The 27156-nt window shown below is 41.3% G+C and overlaps 1 protein-coding gene across 1 annotated transcript in view; it reads right to left on the bottom strand.

Moving 5' to 3' along the window:
* Window positions 1-27156, bottom strand: part of SCN2B (sodium voltage-gated channel beta subunit 2) — a 266057-nt gene that overhangs the window by 166300 nt on the left and 72601 nt on the right. The gene's annotated exons all lie outside the window — the stretch shown is intronic.

Genomic DNA, 27156 nt, shown 5'->3' with positions numbered 1-27156 from the left:
GACTGACGTCAGTACGTCAGGGTACTAATGCGCATGACCGACGTCATATCCTCAGTCTTTTCTTGCCCCAGATGTCAGAAGACCCTAAAAAGACAAGGCCCAAAATACCTGCACCAAAAATATGTACAATATATACAAAAATATATACAAAAATATCAACATATAACCTCACCTACACAACCACCCCTAAACACAGAGGGAAGGAGGGAGGGTAAATTGGACTGCAGCAATGTGGATCCTCGAACATCTACATTTATGGTAGGTACAAAACTGTACTATGTTCTTCGCTCCACATTGCTGCAGTCCTTACTATTGGGTAGAATCCCAAAGCAGAGGTAAGGGAGGCTGGCAAATCATAAAGAAGTAGGAGCTGACAACATGCCTTGCAAAACAGCTGTGGCAAAACCAGCCCTAGACTTAGAGTAGATAGGAAGGTGATAATGCTTAGAGAAAGTATGCACTGAACTCCAAGTAGCTGCCTCCAAAATATCCTTAGTTGCCACCCCTTAGAAATGCTGTTGAAGTGGCAGTAGCCCTAGTGGAATGAGGCCTAATCCCAGCTGGAATCTCCTTGCCATGATGGGAATAACAAAATGCAATGCAAAACCCAATCCACCTAGAAATAGTTTGTTTTGACACAGGCTTGCCCTGCGAACTCAAAGCAAAAGAAACAAACAACTGCTGAGACTGCCTAAAATCCTTAGTCCTGCTTAAATAATAACGCAATTGCCTGTGTACATCTAAAGTGTGCAAAATCTTTTCCCCTTTATTTTGGGGTCTGCATAAAAGTAGGCAAATGAATAGTTTGGTTTAAAGCCACACTAGAAACCACCTTAGGCATAAAGGAAGGATTAGTACGTAATGATACCCTATCCTTATGGAAAATCAAAAGGGCTCTACTGCCATAAGGGCCTGCAACTCAGACACCCTTCTTGCAGAAGTAATAGCCAACAGAAAAGCAGTCTTCCATGACAAGTATTTCAATTCAGCAGTAGCCGCAGGCTCAAAAGGTTGTAGAGTAAGTTTTTCCAACACAAAATTGAGATCCCAAGCAGGAGTAGGAGCTCTACGGGGGTCTTATATTCTTTGCCCCTCTAAGAAACTGCTTGAACAAAGGATGCGAAAACAATGGTGGGTCACAATCATAGTGAGCTGAAATTGCTGCAGCATGAATCTTAATGGAAGAGAAGGACAAACCTTTGTCCAATAACTCAGTAAGGTATTGAAGAGCCACACTCAAATTAGGCTCAGAAATCTCCAAATTCTTTGCTGTACTCCAAAATAAAAATCTCTTCCATTTTTCTGCGTACACTTTCCTTGTACTAGGTCTTCTAGCTTCCATAATCACATTTAAAACTTGTTGAGGAAGTTGAGACCTGCTGTGTTTCAACACAGAATATGCCAGGCTGTTAGATGAAGAGAGTGAAGCTTGACATTGAGCAGATGACCGTCCTTCTGAGATAACAGATGAGGAATCAAAGGTAAAGGCCATGGAGGCTTCCTTACCAGACTCCTTAGTAGTGGGTACCAGTGTTGCCGAGGCCAATCTGGAGCTATCAAAATCATCCTTGGCTTGTCTTGTCTGACTGTTAATAGCACCTTTGGAAGAAGAGGCAGAGGTGGAAAGGCATACACATGAAGGTTTTTCCAACTGAAAGACAGAGCATCCACTTTCCAAGCTGTGTGATGAAACCCCTTTGTGCAAAACTTTGGCAGCTGGTGGTTTAGTGGAGAAGCGAACAGATCTATGTCTGGAGTTCCCCATGACACTGTCAATTTCTGAAATACATGAAGATCCAGTTTCCACACGTGGGGATCCATGATTTGTCTGCTTAACACATCTGCTAAGGAGTTCTGTGCTCCTGGCAGAAACCTTGCCTGAAGAGTTAGTTGCAAGCTTAGCGCAGTCTCCCATAAAATCATTGCTTGCCTGCATAGAGGATAAGAATGTGATTCCCCTTGCTTGTTGATGTACCACATGACAGTTGTGTTGTCTGTTAGAATCAACACCTGCCCTGGAAGAAGTAACTCCTTGAAAGCCATTAATGCAAACTGGACTGCTAACATCTCCTTCATGTTGATATGTAGATGCTGTAGTCTGGCAGGCCACTTGTCTTGTATCCACTTTCCATTTAGATGAGCTCCCCAAGCAATGTCCGAGGCATCTGTCGTTAAAATCTGACTCGCCTCTGGCCGGGTCACAGAGAGTCCCTTGTTTAGGTGACATTCCTGAGCCCACCACAAAAATTCTTTTTGAAGGCAAGGTATTATTTGAATGACAGTGTCCAAATCCTGGCAGTGCTGTGTCCATACATTTTGAGATACCATTGTAGCTTCCTCATATGCAGTTTGGCATTGGGAAGCACCAGAATACAAGATGCCATGAACCCTAATGCTTGAAGGACTGTCCTTGCAGTCAGCACGGACTGATGAGATAGTTGATGGAAGTAAAGTGATAGACTCTTTTGTTTGTCCGGGGTTAAAAGGCCATCTGGGCTGCTGTATTCAGTCTCACACCCAGAAAGCACATGTCTTGAGAGGGTACTAGACTGGACTTTATTTCGCTCACAGAATACCCTAGGCATCTTAGCACTGCTATAACATATTCCAGATGCTGTAGAAGGTCTTCCTTTTCTTGAGCCAGAATCAGGCAGTCGTCCAAGTAAGGATAGATTTGAATTCCTTGTAGCCTGAAGTAAGCTATCACTGGAGCCAGAACCTTTGTGAATACTCTGGGCAGTAGATAAGCCAAAGGGCAATGCAGAGAACTGATAATGAGAATTTCCAGCTCGAAACCGCAGATACTTCCTGCAACTTAGCCTTATAGGCACATGAAGGTAAGCTTCCTTGAGATCTAAAGTTACCATCCAGTGATCTTTGCCCAGCAGAGGTAAAAGCTGTTGTAACGTCAACATCTTGAACTTGGGAATGTCCAGATAAGTGTTGAGGAGAGATAAATCCAAAATTGGTCTCCACGTGTTCCCCTTCTTTGGTACTAGGAACAGGCGAGAATAAAATCCTAGGCCTCTTTCTGATACAGGGACTGACTGAATGGCCCCCATCTGGAGTAACTGAGAAATTTGCTTGTGAGCCTCTTTTCTTTGTGGAGGAGGAACGTCTGGCATGCCTTTGAAAGGGGGCAATGTATGGAAATAAAACCTGTAACCGTGGTGAATGATATCCAACACCCATCTGTCTTGAGTAATTAAATCCCAATTTTCTTTGAAAAGAGACAGTCTTCCTCCCAAAGGAGCTGCCAGACGAGTATCTACTGGCAGCTGAAAAGGCAGGTCATTGAGTCTGTTTACGAAAGGACTGACCCCTGCCCTCACCAGAAGTCTGAGCAGGTGAACTCCTGTTCTAGGCCTAAAAGAACCTTGAGCTCTGCCCCTACCACGTCTAGACCTACCCCTAGACTGGGAATCATAAGCAGGATATGTCCACCCCTTAGCAGGCCAATTTCTACTAAACTTCGGTGGCTGCACCTGTAAAAAATCTTTAACAGTTTGCATAGACTTAGCTTTGTCCTCCATTTTCTTTAAAACTGCTTCCACAGGCGAACCAAACAACACATCAGACTGTAAAGGAGCATCCAAAATCCTTGTCTTAACATGCTCAGCCAAATTCTGATCCCTCAACCAGGCATGCCTGCGAAGAACAGAACTAGTGGCAGCCACCCTCGAGGAGGCCTGTACAGCATCAAAACCACATTGCAAAGAATGCTTACCCACTTGTTCAGACACATGAACCAAATCCAGCAACTCTTTACACTCAATACCTTCCGCCAAAGCATCCACCTTAGATTTCAATTGTGAAAGGAGATAATTTTGATATTTTAGCATGTGAAACTGACAATTCAACGCTCTCATGGCTAGAGTGGAAGAAGTATACACTTTCTTTCCCCACCTATCCAAAGCCCTTGCCTCTTTATCAGTGGGAACAGGATTTTTAACCACAGAGGCCTTAACACCTTTAGGCCCCTGAGAAACAGTTTCTGGGTCCGCCCTAGGACTCTTAAACAAATACTTATGAGCTTCTGGCACCCTATAGTACCTATCAGGTTTAACAAGAGCAGGAGGCAAAGAGTCAGGGTTCAGGGAAGCCTCTGCAAAAACATCTTCCACCACATTCAACACAGGAGGTATAGCTAAGGGCCTATGCTGGGGTAAAAACAAGAATTCCCTAAGCCTTTTCCTGGAATCAGAGTAATCCTGGCCTTCCCATTTAAAGTGCTCCCTCATGGAATGCAGAGTCTCTGAAAATGAGAAATCCTCAGGAGGAGAAGCTGTAGGAGTGGAATCATCCACATCAGAATCAGAATAAGGAGGATACTCCAGCAAATCTTCCGCAGAAGACTCAGAAGCCTCTGAACACTGTTCAAAACTATCAAACTCCGGTTCCACCCTAGGCCTCTTATCAGGAGGGGGCATAGAACCTCTAATCATAGTAATCAAATCTTCTGCCATTTTAAGCATATGTTTCTTAGGTACAGAACCCGAAATGCTAGGAGAAGCCCCCACTGAAGCTGAACTTGGCCTACCTCTCAAAGAAGTTTTGGCAACAGAAGGAGAGGCTCTAACTACCTTGGGAAGAGAGGGAAGAACAGTTACCTGAGAAGCCCCCTCAGCCTGGCCTACCTCCTGAGAAGGCACATCCTGTAACAGTAAAGTTTCTGCCTGAGACTCCATAGAAACTCCTGGCAAAACCTCTGGCTCCACTGAGCCTTCTAAAGAACCGATGTCCGGGACTGCCGGTTCATCAACCCTAGGCTTCGCTGTTTTGTCCTTGCGCTTCTTGGACGAAGCGGCCGGAGCATCCGACGGCATTTTATAATTGCAACGCTTCCCAAACACTAACCTGGCACAGTCTAACCTCCTCTTAATAGTGCGTTTGTTAAACCTAGCACAAGAGCGGCATCCAACAACGTCGTGCTCAGGCCCTAAACAAGGTATACACAAGGTATGGTAATCCCTATGAGGTATCTGTTTCCCACAAGAAATACAGTTATTCACTTTTTCTGACATCCGGTTAAATACTGAGGCAAGAAAAAAACAAAATGTTCCCCAACGGGGTACTTAGCCAACTTCTGATTCGGTCTGAAACTCCGGTTTCGGAAATATTTCAGAACGCCAACCTGCACTCGCAAAACTGCTTCTGCATCGGACCATGCGGCAAAAAAGACTGAGGATATGACGTCGGTCATGCGCATTAGTACCCTGACGTACTGACGTCAGTCTAATGCGCCCTGACCGACGTCAGCCATATACTCTGGTATTCGGGCCGACTGGACAGCGGACTACCCAATAGTAAGGACTGCAGCAATGTGGAACGAAGAACATCATCTTTAATCAGCGTGCAAGAAATCACCTTTAGTCAAATCTGTAAAATCAAACAAAATGTAGCAAAGATGCCACTTTGTTGCCTAAGATGTCAATTTTCTAGCTTTCACTGCTTAACAGTATTACTTAAGTAGGCAAAAGTAAAAAAATCTGTGTGCTTCACAAGGCAAATCCAACAGATTATTTCTAGAAAGCTTAATTCTTTATTGCATCAATGGATTTTTCTTCTTTCCTTCTTGTCTTCAACCTTTTCCCTGCTCTTGTCAGCTTTCTCCCCTCATAGGTTCATAGGTAAGCTCATAGGTACATAGGTAGGTAATAGGCTATCGGCCCAAGGGTCTACGTAAGCCTAACCAACAAGGTTCCCTGGCTTACGCCACCCAAGAAAGTTATTTTCCTGTGCCACTATCAAGCAGAGACACAGAAGTGATCTCTGGGGTATATTTCCTATTTCCCATCCACTCATCAATATTTTTCTTGAAGAGTGCTAATGAAGAACTTTGCTTGACACAGATGGGTAGCCTGTTCCAGAGTATGGGAAGCCTCTGGGACAGGAATCTATCCCTCCAGCATGTCCTGTTTATTGTGGTGACAAGGTTTAGGTCCCTAGAGCATGTAGCTCGGAGGGATTGGGATTTCTTTACGTGTAGCATGTCCAACAGCTCTGGGTTTGACATAGCTTTATATGTTAGGCAGAGATCACCTCGGAGTAGGCAATATGCTATGGAATAAAGCTGGAGTTTTTTGAAGTGGCCGGTGTAGGGCATTTGTTTGAGGCCAGTAATCCTCTTTGTGAGGTACTTCTGTGGTCTTTCCAGCTGCTGCAGATGTCTTGTGAGGTACATTCCAAAAGGGGCGTTATACTCTATAATGGGTCTAATGAGTGTCGAGTAGAAGGGAACAATGACTTCTTTTTTCCTGGATGAGAACCCTTTTATGATGAGGTGTGCCACTTAGAAGGACTTCCTGACTACTGTGGCGATGTGACTATCAAAGGAGAGACTACTGTCCACCTGGGTCCAAAGGTCTATTATCATACATTTGGTGTTAAGTAGATTGCTGCCTATGTGGTAGTTCATGGGTACAGAGTTTTTAACAAAGGGGATGACACTGCACTTTTTGGCATTGAGCTTGAGGCCATGGCTCTGACACAAGGCATTTGTCTCAGCGAGGCCCTTTTGTAGGATGTCCACATCATTTGGGGACGTGACTATGGCTCCTAGTTTGCAGTCATCTGTGAACTTCATTAGCCAGAGGCCTTCTGTGTTAGCCTGTACTTCAGAGAAGTAGATACCAAACAGGAGAGGTCCCAGGATGGAACCCTGTGGTACTCCACTTGTCACTGCTTTGAGGTCAGATTTGGAGTCTGTAACTTTTACACTGTGGGTTCTGTCAGTGAGCCAGTTGGCAACCCATCTTGTGACGTAGGGATTTATACCTAGTTTAGTGAGTTTAGCTATAATTCCAGAATGGGGGATGGTGTCAAAAGCCTTGGCGAGGTCAAGATAGGCTGTGTGAACCACCTTACCCTCATCTACGGCTTTGGATGACGTCCTCAAAGAAGTCGATCAGGTTCAGGAGGCATGATCTGCCTTTCACAAACCCGAACTAGGTGGGATCCAGAGTTTGGAGGTTACCAATGTCTTTGTTTATGAGTTTCAGATGATACGTTCCATGGCCTTGCAGACCAGGCTCGTCAGGCTAATAGGTCGATATTTCCCGGGATCAGTGGTGGCTCCACCTTTGTGGAGTGGGATAACTGTTGCTGTGCACCATTCAGTGGGCACAAAGCCTGATTCGAGGCTATTACTGAACATGGTGCTTAAGTGGGGAGCCAGTTCGTTCTGAATTTCGTGTAAAACGCAGCCTGGGATGTTGTCCGGTCCCATGGATGCTGTGTTTCTGGCTTTAGAGAGTGCAGCTATTCCCTGCATAGTTGTGATTACAGGGACTCTGCATTCTTCCTGTATAGATATGGACCCTTTAGGGGGTGGGGGGGGGGGTAAAGTTAGTACTGAACCTATCTGCCAGGATGTTGGCAATATCAGTTGGTTCTGTAATTTTCGTGCCGTTGAGCTGTAACTCAGAGCAGATCTGGGTGTTGCCATCGAGATTCTTGACATAGCTATAGAATGCTTTGTGGCTGTCCTTAGAATTAGTGGCAATTTTGTTTTCGTAGCTAGCTTTGGAGGGTCTTATAAGGGATCTCAGCTTCTTACTAAGGCTGACCAGGGAGCTCCTCCACTCATGGGATTTTATTCTCTTTTGCAACAGTTTCTTCCTTCTGTTGTACAGTTTGTTTATGGCAGGGGACCACCAGATTGGCTTCCTTTTTTGGAGGATAGCATCTTGGTTCTGCTTGGGCTAGCACAATCCATGCATTCATGTAAGTGCTTATAGAGTGCATTTGTGTAGGATTCAGCAGTTGTAACTGTATTGTCCATCTGCACAGGTGTCATGAAGTTCACCACTTCTGTCTTAAGAAGCATGAAGTTGGCTTTGGAGAAATTTCTTACCATGGTTTCCTTAATGGGGGGTGGGGGCGGGATGTGGATAACAAGGGTGATTAGCTTATGGTCGGCTCGGACCAACAAGGAGTTAACTTCAGGTGTGGAACACTGGTCACTCATGTTGGTAATGACTAGGTCTAGGATATTATTGCCCCTGGTGGGGGTGTGGATAAGATGATCCAAGGCATTGGAGTTTATGAATTCCAGAAAGCATTGAGCTAAGTAGTTGGTACATTAGTAGTTTTCCCATTTAATGGTGGGGTAGCTGAAGTCACCCATTATTAGGGTGTTTGGTTGACCCCTAATATTTTCCAGTACATCCAGAAAAGAGGAGTGGGAATCCTAGGGCATGGTGGGGGATCTGTAGCAAGCTACAATTTGGATTGCATTTTGCCCAGAGTTAGTTGCACATGGATAACCTCGGATGCATTATGCTGAGCAACTAGCCTGGAGGTGTGGATATCCTTAATGAATATGGACACACCTCCGCCTTTGGTGTTTCGGTCCAGGTTACATGGCCGAAAAGTGTGGTATGAATTAAAGCCTGGTAGTGCAGGGGTGCTCTCTGGAGCCTTGAACCAGGTCTCAATCACTGAACAGATATCAATGTTCTCCATTTTAAGGAGTGCCTCGGGTGAGTGCATTTTGAGATTTAGACTTCTAGCATTGAGTAGCATTACCCTCAGTTTTTGCTTGCCTGTTCCTTTTATGGTGGTGAATTTGTTATTTGAACCTTGCCTAAAAAAGACACTATAGGTGCGGCAAGAACCTTAGCCAGTATCTGGAATCCCAGGGGCGACAGGTGCAGGCCATCTGTGGCAAAGCATTGTGGTCTGTCGACCATGTCATCCCAAGCAGACAGATACTGGATCTCCTTAGAATGACACCAGAAGCTTAGCCAATTGTTGAAGTCAATCATTTTGTCCTTGTACTGCGGTATCATTCTGGGCGATGGCAGAATGCTACTCAGGGCTAGGGTCATACCTGCCTGGGCTACAAGCTCGGAGAGCTCTTCCATGTCTCTTTTCATGTAGTCCAGGGAGGTACATCTCAGGTCATTCACACCAACATGGACAATGACAGACCCATATTTGTACATGTTGTGGAGTGACCTGAGTGCGTGGGTTATGTGGCGGATCCTGGCACCTGACAGGCAGCTGACAGTAACCTTCTCCTTGTTTAGCCTGGTGAGTGGGACATCAGTGTGCCTGACTATAGAGTCACCTGTGACTAGTGTGTTGGGTACGTTGTTTTGCCTTATTGGCTGTGGTTGAGTGGCACACTTAGTCTGTGGGCTATGTGTCATTTGGGTTATGTTGGGGGATGGAGGTTGCTTGCGTTTCTGCTTTGGAGGTCTCTGTTGCTTAGACAGATTATTACTGAGAGCCTCCGTGAATGTTTTTGTGTTACTTTGTGTGGATTTTGGTGGTGTAGATTTAGTGAGACTATGTGATGAGTACGGTGTGGTGAAAATGTTTACCTTCTCCTCTTGAATGTCAAGTTCAGTCTTGGCTGGAGAGAGCATTACCTCCAGTTTGTCTAGATAAGTGCATCTCTCACAGGTTGTAGTGTTGGGTGGTAGGAGGAGAGGGTTGTCTGTGTACATGAGGCAATTTCTACATTGCCTCAAGATGCCCAGATTCATCAGATAGACAGGAGAGAACACTGGGAGCTGACCCTTGGACATGCCTGAATAAAAAACTATTTTCCTCTAGATAAGTAAGGAAAGGGAGTACAAGAGCTGTTTTTCTCTAAGCAAGTGAGAAAAGTAAGTACAAAAACTGTTTTCCTCTAGGTAATGAGGAAGGTTGAGTGCTGTAGTAATTAGTAGCTTATTTAGTGCTTACAAGTTCTGAACAAGTGCTGAGCACGAATAAGCAAATTTAAGTGCTAAAACTAAGAATTTGTATCTGCACTAGACGAGTTACAGGACAGAAACAAGTGCAAATGCAGGCTTTCAAATCAGAAAGTTGAGAGAGATGGAAGAGATTGCCCAAAACGGCCAATAACTACAATTTCTGGGCCAGAACCACTCCTTATGTGGTAGACAGGTTACCTAGTGCTTACCACTCTCACTGAAAAGCTAGAAGGCTTCCCTCCAACACAGAAAGGCTTGGGGGGCTCAGAAGCTTACATACAGTCCTGGATACAGCAAATCTGCATCTGGAACACTAGTTACAGGAAAGGTAGGAAACAGGCTTACAGTTTTTTTTTTTTTTTTTTTTACAGAAAAGTAGCAAAAACAGTAGTAAAAACAGTTCACATGCAGTGCAAGCTAGCACACAAGTATGTAGCAATATTATATCAAACACAGTTTAAAAAATGCAATTAAATTAAAAAGGACTAAAAGCAAGTGAAGAAAGAGTTTATTAGGTAGAATGTGATAAATAGATGGGACTGGGGGAGTGTCCCAGATCAAATCTACAATGGGGCGGGCAACTGCAAAAGCCACCAAATTTAAACTACAAGCCAAAAATAGGGAGGGTGGGACAAAACAGTTTCAACAGAGATCTAAGCAACAACTAACAGTACAAACTCTAAAACCAAAAAAATATACTCAACTCTGTATATTTGCAGATAGATTGGAAAGCAGTCTCTCAGAACAGGGAGACAACAGTTTCAACAGAGATCTAAGCAACACAGGTTCCAGCAATTAAATGCAGGCTGTTACTAACAGGTCTAATTTTATGCAAGTGATCCTTGAGTTAGATAACACACAAGCTGTAAAAACCAGTTATACCAACTGGAGACAGGGCAGACATTGGGGTGGGGTGGGGAAAACAGTTCCAACAGAGATCTAAGCAACAATTAGCAGTACAAACTCTAAAACCAAAAAAGATATACTCAGCTCTGTATATTTGCAGACAGATTGGAAAGCAGTCTCTCAGAGCAGGGAGACAACAGTTTCAACAGAGATCTAAGCAACAATTAACAAACTCTAAAAAAAAAAAAAGCTGCTCCCATTTTAAGCCTAGCCAATTTCACTCAAATATGACAACAGAACCCTGCACCTTTTGTCTATGAGGTAAACACCTTAACCATTATGCCAACCTCCTACCCCCATGTTTGTGTTTGTGAATGCATGCAAGTTCCTGCATATTTTGCTGTTGGCACCAGTCCAGTTTTCTTGCAGATGTGCCCTGATTACTTGCCTATGATTTGTGCTTACTTCCACATAGGAAATGAACCTCCAGATTCTAGCTTCAGAGCTCTTGACTTTCACTCTTTCACACCCTATTTCATAAGAGTAACTCTATCACACTGAGACACTTTAAAGTGTTCCATCATACTTTATTTACATTGTGACACTAAATGACTTAAGTGCCACAATGCATTTTCCATTTCATACCTGTTATATATGGGTGGATTCTTAATAAAAAGCTTCATAAACTTTTTATGAATGATACACTCACATAATTTTGCAGTATCTCTCAATGACATCACCATAAGGATATTATGGGGGTGCATCTATAGAGTTTAATGGATGAGGCCCCACAAATGCATCATGGTACATCAGTTAAAGTCTATGGATATATCTGTAAACTATCCCTGTGTTGATATCACCAAGGGTAAAATTCTTTTATTTTCAAATGCAATATACAGAATTGTACACACACACACACATATATATATATATATATATATATATATATATACATACACACACACACACACACACACACACACACACACATATGTATATACACACACACACACATATATATATATATATATACACACACACACACACACATATATATATATATATATATATATATATATATATATATATACACACACACACACACACACATATATATATATATATATTATATATCTATATATAAATATATATCTATCTATATATATATATATATATATATATATATATATGGCTCCCTTTATAATCTTGAAATACTGAAATCTTGAATTTCAGTATCTTGAAACTATAAAGGCGAATCCACAAAACACCGAAAGAGAAAAACCGCAAAACTTCAAAAACCGAACACACAGCAAACACCACACCACAAATACACTGCAACACGTACACTACAAAACAAAACAACACACAAAAACACAACACCACACATCCACAAACCTACACTACAATTAAGCAGGGGGGCAAGCTCCCCCTACAGCTCCCATGTGGGGGGCTGCACCTCCCCACTTATACATACTAACTCCAAGATCGCACAAACAGAAAAAGATAGCAAACTCACACCCAAACATTCTACAGTCCCTCATAAACACACACACACGTGCACACACACACACACACACACACACACACACACACACACACACACACACACACACATCACACATATACAAACACCAACACATCCAACACTTACACAATCATACTTTCACCTGCCTACCCTAACCTACATGTACAACTTAGAAACACACTCACATACACTCAAACTCCCACCCAAAACCCTTACAAAACACTCACTTACCTTAAATAATCCACACACTACACCGGACACCATCCAAACCAAACAATGCACGTAACATAGCGTAAATCCATAACTGCAAATTTGTGATATTCTAATTCACAATTATGCACTTTCGCTATTTTAAATATTCGCCTTTATGGTCTCGACGTACTGAAATTCAAGATTTCAGTACTTCGAGATTATAAAGGGGAACTATATATATATATATATATATATATATATATATATATATATATATATATATATGTGTGTGTGTGTGTGTGTGTGTGTGTGTATATATATATATATATATATATATATATATATATATATATATATATATATATATATATATATATATATATATATATATATGTATATATATATATATATATATATATATACAGGTGTTAGTGTCAAGTGTATGTTAGGTCAATAGGCAACAGCTGTCTTGTCGACCACATATGATCTACTAGGCAGTTGATCAACAGGTGAGTTGAGAACACACAAATCCAGGGATTAGGAAATTTGCCCTCACCCAGTTTTTGTGGAATTTTGTAGTTAGTATATAATTAGCAGAGAGTGTATTGGCTGCATGGTGCATGGGGAGCTTGCTTGCCCCCTGCAAAAAACAATGTTTTTTTTTAAGTTAGATTTTGTATGCGCCAAGGCTGTTTCTTTGTTTATGCATAGTACTGCCAGTTATGTTTTTTTTTTTTATCCTCTGCAGTCGATATCGCTGCAGTCGATGTTGGTCATTTTAGATTAAATGTGGTACACCCATATAGATAGATAGATAGATAGATGGATAGATAGATATAGATATATTTGTTCCCAAATGTTTTAGTAAATGTTGAAAATTTTTCTGATCACAATAAGTATTAACACCTCCCACAGATTCAGACTGATGCATAAAGCGAATAATGGTCAAATATCTTTAGGCAATTTAACAGTTACAATAAGAAATCCAAACTTCAGCAGACACAGCATCAGAAGTAGTAAAACCAGTGTTATGGCTTATTAGCTGAGAAATTTCTTCCTAGATGGAACCTTGCAGAGGTCCCTGAGTTAACTAACTTGAGTGGAGAAGCTTAGAACCATCTAGGCTGGAAAATAAACAAAAGTTATGTACTCACCATAACAATGCATCTGTGTTGTCTGTTTTCATCCTTCCTCAGCTGATAGGTCTCGGATCCAACCTCAGATCTGCCTTGGGCCACTTTTCAGACTTAGAATCCATAGGTTAAGCTCCTACCTTACCCACAATGCCCTCCAAACCCTGTATTACCTCAGATCGAGTTTGCCCCCTCAGAATTCCAAAGGACTGAATACCATGATATTCAAAATGGGAAAAGGAGATAGGTATCAAGGTACCAGAGTCGAGATAGTAGAAGGTCGAGTGAAAAAGGGGGAAAAAACAATATGGAATGTCCCTCAGCTCACACTAGAGAGACATATATAAATCTGCCATAAATTGAAGGGAGAATGGAGGAAAGGAGGCTACGGAAGAATGAAAACAGACAACACAGATGCATCATTATGGTGAGTACACAATTTTTGTATCTGATGTTGTCTTTTTCGTCTTTTCCTCCACCGATGGGACAGAGTTCCCAGCTGTTGAACCTTAGGGTGGTCTTCATGGAATGATATTCCAGAGGACGGCAGAACCATATGCGGCTGTATCCACTGAAAAAATACCCAATTTGTAATGAGCAATAAAGGTGTGAGCACTAGACCAAGTGGCAGCCAAACAAATGTCATTTATTGAAGTTCTGGCTAAGAAAGCAGAAGAAGTGGAAACAGATGTTTTGAAATGAGCCCTTGGATGTCTTGGTAAGGTCAAACCATTTTCCTTGAAGACATGAAAAATACAAACAGTGAGACATCTAGCTAAGGTTACCTTGGACACAGAGTGACTCAATTTTGCCTTTGAGAAAGAAACAAACAATTGGTCAGATTTTCTAAAAACTAGCTCTGTGGAGGCAGAATTTGAGCTATGTACATCCAAGAAATGAAACATATATTCCCCTTTGTTAGAGAATTTCAGAAAGATGACAGGCATATTGACTGATTAAGCACATTCTCCTAGGCTACCTTTAGTAACTGGTTCAAAGAGAAACACTGTCTTTATGAAAAATTAGGTAAGGTGGCTGACAAGATAGTGACTGAAGTTCAGATACTCTCCTGGCAGATGTAATAGTAACTAGAAAAATAGTTTTCCAAGATAAATACTTTACATCTACTTTAACCAACGGTTCAAAGGGGGATCGCGTCAATGCCTGTAAAAGCACTGTAAGGTCCCAGGGAGGAGAAGGGTCCTTAATAGGTGGTCTGAGTAGAAACGTACCCTTAAGAAAAGTTTTGCACAGTCTGAAAGACTCCAGAGAGAAATGATTTTTCCAATATGAAAATATGGAAATAGCAGATAACTGTACTTTGACTGTAGAATAACTTGCTCCCTCATGGAAGACTGAAGCAGAAAATCTAGAATAGCTGGAAAAGGGGATGAGAAAAGATCCAAATGTCTCTCGTGAGCCCAAATAGGGAACCTTTTTCATCCACTCTTGTATATCTTCCTGGTATAATCCTTTTAGAAGGAAGTGAGCATGTGTATAACCTGAGAAGAAAGGCATGGACAGCCAAGCCATAATTGGAAGTGCAGAAACCATGCAGTGAGCTTGAGAGCTTGGAAGTTCAAATGAGGCAGTGTGAATAGGTGAGATCTGAAGAGGGATCTAGTACTCAAGGAGGGTGTATCAAGTGATGCAAAAGGAATGTAAACCATACTCATCAAGGCCAAAATAGGGAGATGAGGATTACCAAGCTCTTCTGTTGACATGCTTTCTGGAGAAACTTTAGGATAATGGGGAAGATGGATAATCATAAAGAAGAATGGGGGGGGGGGGGCAGTTGTGGATCAGAGCCTCTCTCGGTGGCAATCAGGGCAAAAAGACTGCTGCATCTGGAGTTGTGGGGAGAGGTGAAAAGATTACAGCATGGCTGACCCCACTGATAAAATATCAGTTTTGCTACTGATGGATTGAGAGACCACTCATGAGTAAATAGAATAAATCTGTTCAGGCTGTCCGCTAATACACTGGACTTCCCTGAAATGTACATTGCTATTAGAAAGTGATTGGAAGAAGTCGTCCACTGCCACCCTTTCATTGCTTCTTGACACAAGAGATAGGAGCGGGATCTCCCTATTTGTTAGTGTCTGTCTGTATAGCAGTTATCCCAAGAGGAAGAACATCCTGGAATGCCTGCAATGTTAGCAGGACTGTTCTTATCTCTAGAACACTGATGTGTAGACTGGCAACTACACTGAAGTGTAGACAACAGAGACCATGTGCCTTGAACGGACTGTTCCAATTAGTGCCCCCTACACCATCTGGGAAGTGTCTGTGGTCCCCATGGCCTTGGGCAAGGGTGGAACAAGGTGGAACAAGGTGTCAGCCATGAGGAAGTTCTGGGACCTGGATCCACCAGGGTACATGTTCTTTGCAAAACTTTCGAATGGGAAAATTCATGAGTTGTCAGCTTATCGACCACTGAACAGCCAGTGTCCACAGTAGCACTCTCATATAAAATCTTGTCAGTGGTACCCGTGTTATGGGGTGATCATAGACCCTAGGACCTATAAAACCAATTTAAGCACATTAGGCAAGTACTTTTCATTTTAGTAAAGGTAATATTTCCTTTTGCTCCTTATAAGCAACTTTCACACTATCAACTCTCACTACTTTACATGTTTGCCTGTGTAAGTTTTCTGTACAAGAGTGGATGATTTCAAAACTGTTTAATGAGTTTTCTAAACTTTGATTCGATCATCAGGACTATAGTAAATCCAGTGTCTAATTCAGATTTGAAGTCTTGTCTCATGTCTTTATTTACAAAAGGAACGGGTTAACATTTTGAGTCTTGAGCTCTGTGCAGTATGTAAAAGAAAATGCATCATTTGGACACTTTGCAATTTCCTCCTTATCAAATATATGCAAACAATCATTGCTAAGTTTCCTTTCAGCTCATATAAGTTCTGTTTAGAGACTCTCGCTACATGACCAGTTCTACTAATGAAAAGATTTTTTGCTTACATTTATATCAAGATGCTTAAGTACTATTTATGCGGAAGCTATAATAAGTTTTGGCATTGTTACAGACCATACTTTTGGTTTCACACCCTGTACTGTGCTATCACTTACATGCTACTGCCAGCTGTTTAACTTGCACATCTTACACGTTTTACTTCCTGCTTCCACTGCCAAAGTGATATTTAAGACATTTACAAATGTTAGCTTACACTGTGATAATAACTTTGTTTGCATTCATTTATACCAGATAAAATGATACGGTTTAACATCTGCTAATGTTTCAAAACTGAAGTACCTGGCTATTTTGCCCAACAAAACTACATATTACGATATGACTTCAGTAAGCTTTCTAATGCAAAACTGATGTTTCCATATACCTAATATCTGTGTTAAGAAAGTACACAGTTGTGTAAGCTGAAGTTACCATAACAGTAGTTGTTTGAATGATCACTGCTGCAGTAGTCTTAGCTATATGGGTTATATCCTGTCAAGGATATAACAGCTGGCAAGGTTCCAAAGCTTCAGGGCATTTTCCATGATGCCAAACTGTCAAGCAGCTTGAGTTGAGCTAACTAAAATACAACTCTGGATGCGAAGCCCTTCAGAGCTTTCCTGCCATCAGAGAAAAGGAGGCTAAGCCCTGAAAGGGCAATTCTTGGAACAGCAACAAATAAATGTCCACACCCTGGCATAAAAAAACACACCAAAAATTAGGGGAATGGATAGTGGGAACAGCTACTGCAACAGTGAACATCTACTGTTATGGTAAGTTCAGCTTAAACAACTGTACAGTGTTCTTCATATTGATCACTGCTGCAGTAGCCTTAGCTATATAGGTAGATTACCATAGCTAACTTTATATTGGAGATGGAAAGAGAAGGGTCCAAGAGCTCCTGGAGAATGGTCCAAGTAAAGCTTGCTCTAGACTAGGAGAAGGAATCAGGCTTATAGTCCTTTGTAAAAATATGTACAGAGGACCAAGTAGCAGCTTCAAGAATACTTCTAGAATCCAACCCTTTCCAAAAAGCCATAGATGAAGCCAAGGCCCTGCTACAAATAGCAGTGACCCTACTTGGAATATATTTGCTATGGTGAGTATAACAAAAGGTAATACCCATAGACAACCATTTGGAAATAGTCTGTTTTGATACAGGTTGTCACTTCTTCCCTTAACAAAAATGAACAATTGATCCAAAGATCTGAAATATTTAGTTCTCTCATGATAGTACTTGAGCTGTTTGTGGAAATCTAAAGTATGAAGGATAATTTCTCCCTCATTTTTACATTCAGGAAAGAAAATGGGTGAGATGGATAGTCTGGCTTAAAGTAAACTTGGATACCACTTTAGGCATAAAAGAAAGATTAGTTCTCAAAGAAACCCTGTCTCTGTGGAAAATGAGATAGGTTTGACTTTTCATAAGAGCTTGCAACTTAGAAACCCCTCTAGAAGAGGTGAGAGCAATCAGTAAAACTGTTTTCCATATAAAGAATCTCAACTCAGCCAGATTAGCTGGTTCAAATAGAGTGAGTGCTAGCTTCTCTAACACAAACGTAAGATTCTCAAGGAGGGCTTACTGGTGTTCTAGGAGGCCTCATGTGCAAACCCTTTCAAGAACATTGAGACAATATTGAAAGGGGAGGATCCATTGGCAGACCTGCTGAAATGACCGATGAATGACACTTGATAGTGGAAAAAGAAAGGCCATAGGATAGTAACTCACATAAATATTGTAAAACCAAAGAATAACTAGCCCTGAATAGGTACTGATTATGTGGCTGGCACCAACTAGGAAACCTTTTCCGTTTGTTAATATATTACTTTCTAGCACATCCTCAGAAAACAGTTGCCTAACAGGAATTAAGACCTTGTTATCCAAGCAGTCAAACGATAATGACTGATGTTGGGGTGTATCAAACATCGCTGGTCTTGTGTGAGTAGATCCAGTCTTTGAAGAAGCTTTGGTAACTGCCTTTGGCCATTTCCAAAAGAAAGGAAAGCCATGGTTGCCTAGGCCAGAAGGGAGTCACTACAGTGATCTTCAGAAGTACCTTGGTTATTAGTGGAAAGGCATACAGAAACATTCCTGTCCAATGCCAAGAAAAGGCATGCAGAAACATTCCTGTTCAATGCCAAGAAATGGTATCTGTCTTTGAGGCTTATTTGTTTGGAGTCCTGAAACAGAATTCTGCCAGTTGATTGCTCAGACAGGAGGCAAATAGGTCTACTTGAGGAATTCTCCACACATGAATCAAATCTTGAAAGACCCCCGATCTAGTTTCCATTTGTGAGGGTCTGCCCTGGTCCTGCTCAGCTCATCTGCCACACAATTTTACTCTCACGGAATGTAGGACGTTTGTAGAGTGAGATTGTGCTGTGAATCTCTATCCCAAGCTAACCTGGTTAGTCTGCAAAAGGGGTATGAACTGGTTCCCTGTTATTTGTTGATATACCACATGACTGTGGTATTGTTTGCAACCACTTGAAGAGATCCCAAGGACCAAAAATGGTTCAGAAAGTTGAGTGCCTTGATCAGGGTAAGCATCTCCTTGGTATTTATGCGCTTGCATCTGTCCCTGTTGTCCCACATCACCTGCACCTTTATCCCTCCTGATACTGCTCTCTGACGTATCTGTGGTACCAGACTGCTTTGGAACAGGGGGGAGCTGGGGGGATGCTGGATTTAAGGATATATGTTGTCTCCACCAGGACATTTCTCTTCTGACAAACCCCAGCACTGGGATCTGAAAAGATAAGGGTTGTTGATGCTGGTACCAAATAGATTTCAGATACCACTGTATCTTTCTCATGTAGAGTCTTGCCAGGGATATTATGAGAATCATAGATGCCACGAGACCCAAACTCCTGAGGTATTCCCTAACAGTGACCAAAGTCTGAGTTGGAAACCTTATAAATAGAACTAAAAAAAGATCTATTTTTCCAGTGGAAGAAAAAGCTCTTTCAACTGAGGTGTAAACTTGACAACCCAGGAACACAATCATGTGGGTGGGAGTCAAGAAAGACTTTCGAATGTTCACTTGGAATCCTAGTTTGAGCAAGAAATCTCGCAGAGAAACCCCTGACACATTGAAAAAGGCTCTGCAAAGATAAGCAAATTGTCTAAATATGGAAAAATGTGGATACCCTGTAACCTGCAATGAGCTATAATTGGAGCAAGATACTTTGTGAACACTCTTGGCACAGTGGATGGTCCAAAGGGTAAGGCACAGAACTAATAAAGTGATCCAGATACACAAAACCTTAAGGAAACATCTGATGTCTGGATGAATATGGCTATGATGACAAGCATACTTTGTCTAGTGTTACCAGGAACCTTGAAAGAGGAAGAAGAGTTGACAGGTTGTGAAGTGACAACATTTTGAATTTGGGCACCATCACAAACAGTTTTAGGAAAGAAAGATAGAGAACTGGTCTCCAAGCATTTTCTTTCTTTGGCACTGGGAATATCCATGAATAAAACCCCCTCCCTACCTAGGAAGGAGGAACTGGTTCTATTACTCCTTGGGACAGCATGTGATGAAGAACAGTTGGAAACAAGGAAGGCTAATCTGCAGGATAAGGAATGACCACCTAGAAAGGAGGACTTCCCCCTCCACTGCCATCTGTAACGTTGATGAATTATTTTCAGAATCCATTTGTCTGAAACAGTCTGTTGCCAAAGAGAACCATGGAGGTTCACACTTTCTGGAAGAGAAGAGGCCAGGGTTGGAGGGGCTTACATGTTTTTTTGAATAGTCATTCAGACTTGTTGAACTGTTCATGGTTTTGGGAGGTTTGAGACATGTTTTTGGAACCCTCTTGACATTTCTTCTAAAAACTCTGTTTAACTGAATTCTGTTGAGACTGTTTATTCTTTTATTCGTTTTTTTTGCCAAAATTGGATGAAGAGACAGAAAATTCCTTGGATATTTTGGAAAACGAGGGTTGAAAAACCTTAAGATCCCCCTGCATCAGCTTACCCCTTTCATCACACTTTTTGACCACCTCTACAAACAGAGGTGCAACATACTACATCTCTATCCAAGAGAGAATTTAAAATCTCTTTTTTTATATCATCTGAAAGGTTCTGACAATGCAGTCAGCAGACCTCTTTAAAATAGCAGCAGTGGTCATAGCCCTGCAAGAAGTATCAACAGTCATACACACACAGCAAACAATGAGCAGTGGCCTGTGTAACAGAATAGATTAAGTTATACAAAGCAGATTTTCTTCACAAAAAAAAGTAGATAAAATATTCCTATAGTCACAATTTGTCTGAACAAACTTTAATTTATAAGCCTGACAATTCAAAATTCTGAAAAGCAAAGTTGCAAAATATACACTTTTTCCCATAACTATCAATATTTTCCCATCTTTATTAGAAAGAGTAGGATTGGAATTGACTAAGTGGTTAGCAGCAGTGCAATCAACTAAGGCTACAGCTGCTAGGTTAGGTTTGAGAATAGTGTATAAAAATTTAAAAGACTGAGGAATGTTATACATCCTATCTGCCTTTTAGAGACAGCTGGATGACCACCAGGAAAACTGCAGACAATAAGACACACATCCTCTAAAGCAGATAAGACAGGAGGAATGAGTAAAGGTTGTGGAAAATCCTTCTGTAAAAACTCATAGCATTTTCTGTGGGACGGAGAAACCGCAGTGTGCTCCTACTGAAAACACTGGGATATTCTGGCAAAAGTCTCAGAGAAAGAGAAACCCCCACAGGGAGAATCAGAAACTGAGCTCTCCCCAAATCTGAATCAGAAATCTAAGGACAAAACCCAGAATCTGTCCCTGCATCTTCCTGTTCAAATTCAGAATCTTGAAACTCTTAAGGAAAAGAGGAATTCTTTATTTTACCAGGAAATACCTTACAAGAAGGATCAAAAGACTGAATTAAACCCAAATCTTGCACCAGTAAATTACTCCTATCCAAATAAATTTGAGAAGTAGATACAGGTTAGGTTTTCTATTTCGTTTTGACAGGAAAAATGGGACCAACCATTACTAATGGCAGCAGGTGTTAGCCCAGAGAAAGGCACAACATTCTGACACAACAGGGAAACCTTTCCTGTTTCCTCTCCCAGGACCAACAAGAGTGGCTTCCCAGGACCAACAAGAGTGGCTTTCCCTTGCCTGCTAAGGAGGACATAGCTAACCCTCAGTCCACAGTGGTGCTACACCAGAGGGATTTGGGGTAAAAGATGAGTAGTCTGAGGTACAACAAATGGCCACAGCAGAGTCACCCACTTGCGGCTAAGACAAATTGCTAGCCTGACATGGTGCCAAAGGCTGTTTGCTTAACTTTTTCTTTTTCTGGCTGGAAGAAGAACCAATCATGGGACCGGTATTCTGGTCCCTCATCAAGCCAAAAAATGGCATCTCTTCCCCAGGGAAGAAAAGCAGGGAATTCCTGTTTTTTTTTTTTTTTTTTTTTTTTTTTTTTGGACAGAAAAAAAAAAAAAACAGAGTAAAAAGCACTTTAAAACAAAATGTCAGTCCCACAATGGAAAAATAAACAGATTTTTTCAACAGAAAACATGTTTCAGTTAGTTTTCATTACTTTTAAACTGAAAGAAAAAACGAGTGCTCCACTTAAATGTTCATTCCAGTCTCGAGATAGTCCATTAAGTTACAACACAACTCACTTTAAAATAACTTTCCTGAAGAGGAAAGTAATAAAACATCATCTAAATTTAAGAAAATGAAATTTTTCCCCAAAGTGAAAATATCTGCACAGCAAAGAAAAGCACAAGCCAATCGTTGATCATCAAAAGCCTCAGAGGAGCATGCTCTTCGGTGGCAGTAAAGCTCTGAAGGGCTTCATGTCCAGACTTGTTTTTAGTCATCTCAGCTTGAGCTGCTTGACAATTTAGGAATGTGGAAGGGGCTCTGAAGTTTGGGAGCTGACCTGCTGTTATACCTCTGGCAGGATATAACCCAATATTTGCTGCATATCTGTTCGTTTAAACTGTGCAACTGTATTTTACTGCATTTTTTAGATTGCCTGCTAACTAAATTTCTCTTATAGCTGTAATTACTGTTCATTTGCTTGGTTTTCATTTTACTTGTTTGCTGCACTTGAAATAACTAGCATAGACTTGGTTCATGTTTTTCCTGACTCTAGTATTGTCTGTGACCTTTGGAGCTTGTAAAACAGCTAATCTTTTGTCTGGAGAGCCCCCCCCCCCAGTGCCTTTGTGCGAGGTAGGTACAGTTTGGACTGATCTAGCTAGAGTTACTGTTGCAGGGCTCTGTTTAGGGCATTTTGATTGGATAATCTGAACTTTGGCTGCTTGCTGTTTTTCTGTTTTAATCAGCCTGTGTTTGAATCAGTTTGTGCTTGTTTGCTCAAAGATGAGGTGAGTAAGGCTTTCTGCCCTTGCTCTACTGTTTTCCAAATACCTGCTGAGACTACAAAAATAAGTCCTTATTTCTCAACTGTTTACTGCACTTTCTGATTAACTAACACAATATTTGCTGCATATCTGTTTTCTTAAACTGTGTAACTGTATTTTACTTCATTTTTAAACTGTCTGCTAATTGAAGTACTCGTACAACTGTAATTACTGTTCATCTGCTTGTTTTGTTCATTTTACTTGTTTGCTGCACTTGAGAAACACTAGCATAGGCTAAGTTCAGGTTTTTGCTGAATCTAGTACTGTTTGTAACCCTTGGAACTTGTAAAACAATTAATCTTTTTTTCTGGAGCAGTCCCACTGTGCCCTTGTGACAGGAGTGCACCGTTTAGACTGCCTGTGGACATAGCAAACCTGTTAGCCAACAGGTTCTGTGAAAACTTCATTCCCCTGTCGCTACCACACATACCCCATGACATTCCTTCTATCTGTCCCCCACCTTGAATCTCTAGAGAGCAGGTGGTAAATGCCCTGTCTATGGCCAAAAACACAGCATCTATAGGACCTGATAACATCCCAGGCTGCATCCTACATGGGCTCCAACAAGAATTAACAACACCATTGGGTACTCTTTTCAATCACAGTCTAACCAGCGACTTCATCCCAGCTGAATGGAAAATGGCCAACCATTATCCCCTTGCACAAGGGTGGTGACATGGGGAACTATAGATCTATTAGCCTGACTAGCCATAACTGCAAGGTCATGGAGCAAATCATCATGGACCTTCTCAACAAAGATATAGGTAATCTCCAAACACTTGACCCTACTCAGTTTGGATTTGTTAAAGGGAGACCATGCCTGTTAAACATGGTGGACTTCTTCGAGACAGTCACCAGAGCTCTGGATGAGAAAAAAGCGCATACAGCCTACCTGTATTTGGCCAAGCTTTTGACACTATACCCACATCAGGCATTATTGACAAACTCACCCATCTAAGTATCGACAGTTATATTGTTAGGTGGGTCACTAACTGGCTCAATGATAGAACGCATACACTCAAAATAGGGGAATCCACCTCCAAAAGCAGACCCGTAACCAGTGGTGTTCCACAGGGATCAGTCCTGGGACCTCTACTGTTTGGAATCTAAAGTACAACAAAAAACTAAAGGTCCATGGCTGACAAAGTTTGCTGACAACTGCAAACTGGAAGCGGTCATAGAATTCCCAACTGTTGTCAACATCCTACAGAATGGTCTTAAGCAAACAAATGATTGGTGCCAAAGTCACAGCCTTAGACACAATGCAAAAAATGTATTACCAACCCTTTCAGTAAGAGAGATGTTCCTGCTAACTACCACATCAATAGAAACACACTAAGCACGTACTCAGTGGTGAGAGACCTGGGCACACAGGTTGACAGCAACCTTTCCTTTGAGCATCATGTCTCCACAGTGGTAAGAAGGGCATTTTATACTGCTCATCATATAAATAAGGGCACTGTCTCCAGAAAAAAGAAGCCATAACCTCCCTGTACTCTTCCCAAATCAGGCCAATAATTGAGTACAATGCCCCTTTTAGTATGTACCTTTCCAGGCACCTGCAGCAATTGGAAAGACCACAAAAGTTCCTCACAAAGAGAATTCAAGGTAATCAGCATCTGTCCTATCTGGATCGGCTGAAATTACTGTCACTTTACTCCATTTTGTACAGACTACTCAGAGGTGAGCTCTGTCTTGCGTATAAGGCAATCTCTGACTCTACTTTATTGGAAATGCTGTATACCCGTACGTCCAATTGTTCATGGGTTACTCGCTCTAATGACAATAACCTGGTATGCGACATTAATAGAAACTGCTGGAGGGACAGATTTGTCTCCCAGAGGTTACCACACCTGTGGAATAGGCTCCCAATTCATGTCAAGCAGATCACCTCTTTGGCTCTCTTCAAACGCAGTCTGGACGATTGGGTGGGTAACAGTAAATTCACCCAGGGGTTCCACCTGTGTCTCTCTTGGACAGGGCAATAGGTGCTGATCATGGAAACAAGGGCAGAACTTGGCTAGACTTATAAGGGCTCTAGGGTCATTAGCCTAGTAACTTCCTGTGGTCCTATGATCCTATATAGCTAAAGCTACCGCAGCAGTGATCAATATGAAGAACATTTAAAATGATTCTCTAATCAGCTTACTAGTTGCACACATATCAGCTGGTGTAGTAGTCATTAGAAAACTCTGCAATAAACTGTAGGTTTCAGCTTTACAAGTACACAAATATTTTGCTCTTCTATTTTCATTTTATGACATTAGTACTAAATGTGCTCCACTGTGCTGTAATAATCCTTCCAGAATTGGATTTTGTATCAAATGCAAAGTGTGAACAGTTAATAAATTCACCTTTTACTTCTTCCTTTTTTGGCTGATGCAGGTGCTGGATTCTTTACATTTTGAGTCCTTGACTATAATATTGAATGGGGTACACTGAACAAAAAGTCTAAACACCAAAACAGCTTTAATAAGAAATCCAAGCTTCAACAGAAACGGTAATACCAGGAAAACAAATGTTCTTGAGCTAGCACCTGAAATGTGTTTTCTGCATGTAACTTTGTAGAGACAACTGAACTAAGTAACTTGAGGGGAGGAGCTCAGAGCAAGCATCACTGGAAAATATCCAAATTTACTTCACATCAGAAGTTTAACTGATAAGTGTGTCATGCAAGTTAATCTTTTCGTAACCAAGAAGCTATGCAGACCTTCCCCTTGCTCTTCTTTTTAAGTTACTGACATTCACCAGATACCATACCAATACTTCCTTCCCACCGTCTTCTCTTTGTGTAACAAGCAGGTAGATGGTAAAGAAAACAAATGGAAGATATTCCTAGTTTGTGTAGTTTTCTTCCCAGGTTTCTTAATCATCTGAATTGGCCTTTCACTTACTGAACCTCTCCATTCATGTTGCTAGAGTGCCTAACAGCTAGAAGCATGCAAGTGTGGACCTATCCCAAAACAAGACATGACAGCTAAATCAACAGTTATAGGCTTATCTCCTGCTTCCTATCCTATATCAAATCATAGAGAGTGTGATTCCCAACAGCTAATTGGAATATCTGAACAGTGGACTACAAGCATGTGCCCCACATGATGTAAGCTCCATTGCAGCCACAGTCTGCCGGAAGGGCACAGTGTTTTCTAATACTGACAAAGGATTCCCTGTTGAGGTAGCCTTTTTAGAGCTGTCAAATGTGGTCAGCACTGTAAATGATATCCCCTTTTCTGGAATGTTCTGCAATCTGCCTTATGTGCTGCTTTAATCTGCTTCGTAATGCAGAACAAATTAGTGAACTATGTAATGTTTCACTACCATGGAACTTTTCCCCTAGGCCAACTCTATAAACAAACTTTTTCACTAAAAATGTCCAAATTAATAAAGAGACACAGAGACAAACAAATGCACAGCTGTCTTGAGACGCTGCTTCTCTCATCTGCCTTTAATATGGTGTTTCCATAGTTAAGATTATTTGTCCACAGACTAGGGTCTTCTCTGATCCTGCTGTCACAGACCAAGGTATTTTCTAGAGGTCTGCAATCTGCAATCTTAGAATCACATCTCTTTTTGGCTTATGTTACAAGTCTGTGCCATTAAAAAATATGGCTAGGTCTATCGGTTCATAGATTAGTACTAGACTAACTGACCTTGTGAGCCATTTGAAGCCTAGCTATTTCCCCTCATGGTAAGAATCAAACCTTGCACCTTGTGTATATAAGGCAAACACCTTAACCATTATGCCACCCCTCCATATGTCAGTAGCATGGTTAAAACACATCAGCATTCTTAAAACATTTCATGCAATCATACCTCTCAACCTGGAAACATCAAAAATCTGGACAAAGGCCCGTGAAAAGTAGGTACAACCAGCCAAAAATTGGGGCACTGATTAACATAAAATTTACATATGTAACTATGTAAGCCTGCCCATTCCAGTGGACTTGTGGGATTCCATCAATATGCATTCTCTGCACAGTAAGTTATGAACGTCTAATTTCTAGCATGACTATCTGCAACATTCATTGATTTACTGTTAAAATCAAACATTTCACGACAAAAATAGGAGGCAAAATCAGGGGGAGATGACATTGAGCTATGCAGGAGAGGTCTGGGAATAGACAGCAGTGCACACGTAATTCTCATTTATCCAGAATTTCCAAATGTCCAGATTTATGCATCATATTTTTTGTCTGCCCCTCATAAAATGTGTTTTTTTCTGCCATTTCCTAGCATTTAATGCACCTCAGACCTGTACAACTTGGAGGCATTCAAAATTTCTGGCAAGCAAATTTTCAGTGCTAAGCATGGACGGACAGTCAGACAGAGGTTTGGATCCAATATTTTCAAATAGTAAAATAATTGCCAGCTTTACTTG

The sequence above is a fragment of the Protopterus annectens genome, chromosome 8.part0, assembly GCF_019279795.1.
Source record: "Protopterus annectens isolate FY-2018-M chromosome 8.part0, PAN1.0, whole genome shotgun sequence".
In the NCBI taxonomy this organism is placed as follows: domain Eukaryota; kingdom Metazoa; phylum Chordata; order Ceratodontiformes; family Protopteridae; genus Protopterus; species Protopterus annectens.
The sequence above is the reverse complement of the archived record's forward strand: the minus strand, read 5'-3'. Positions and strand labels throughout refer to the sequence as shown.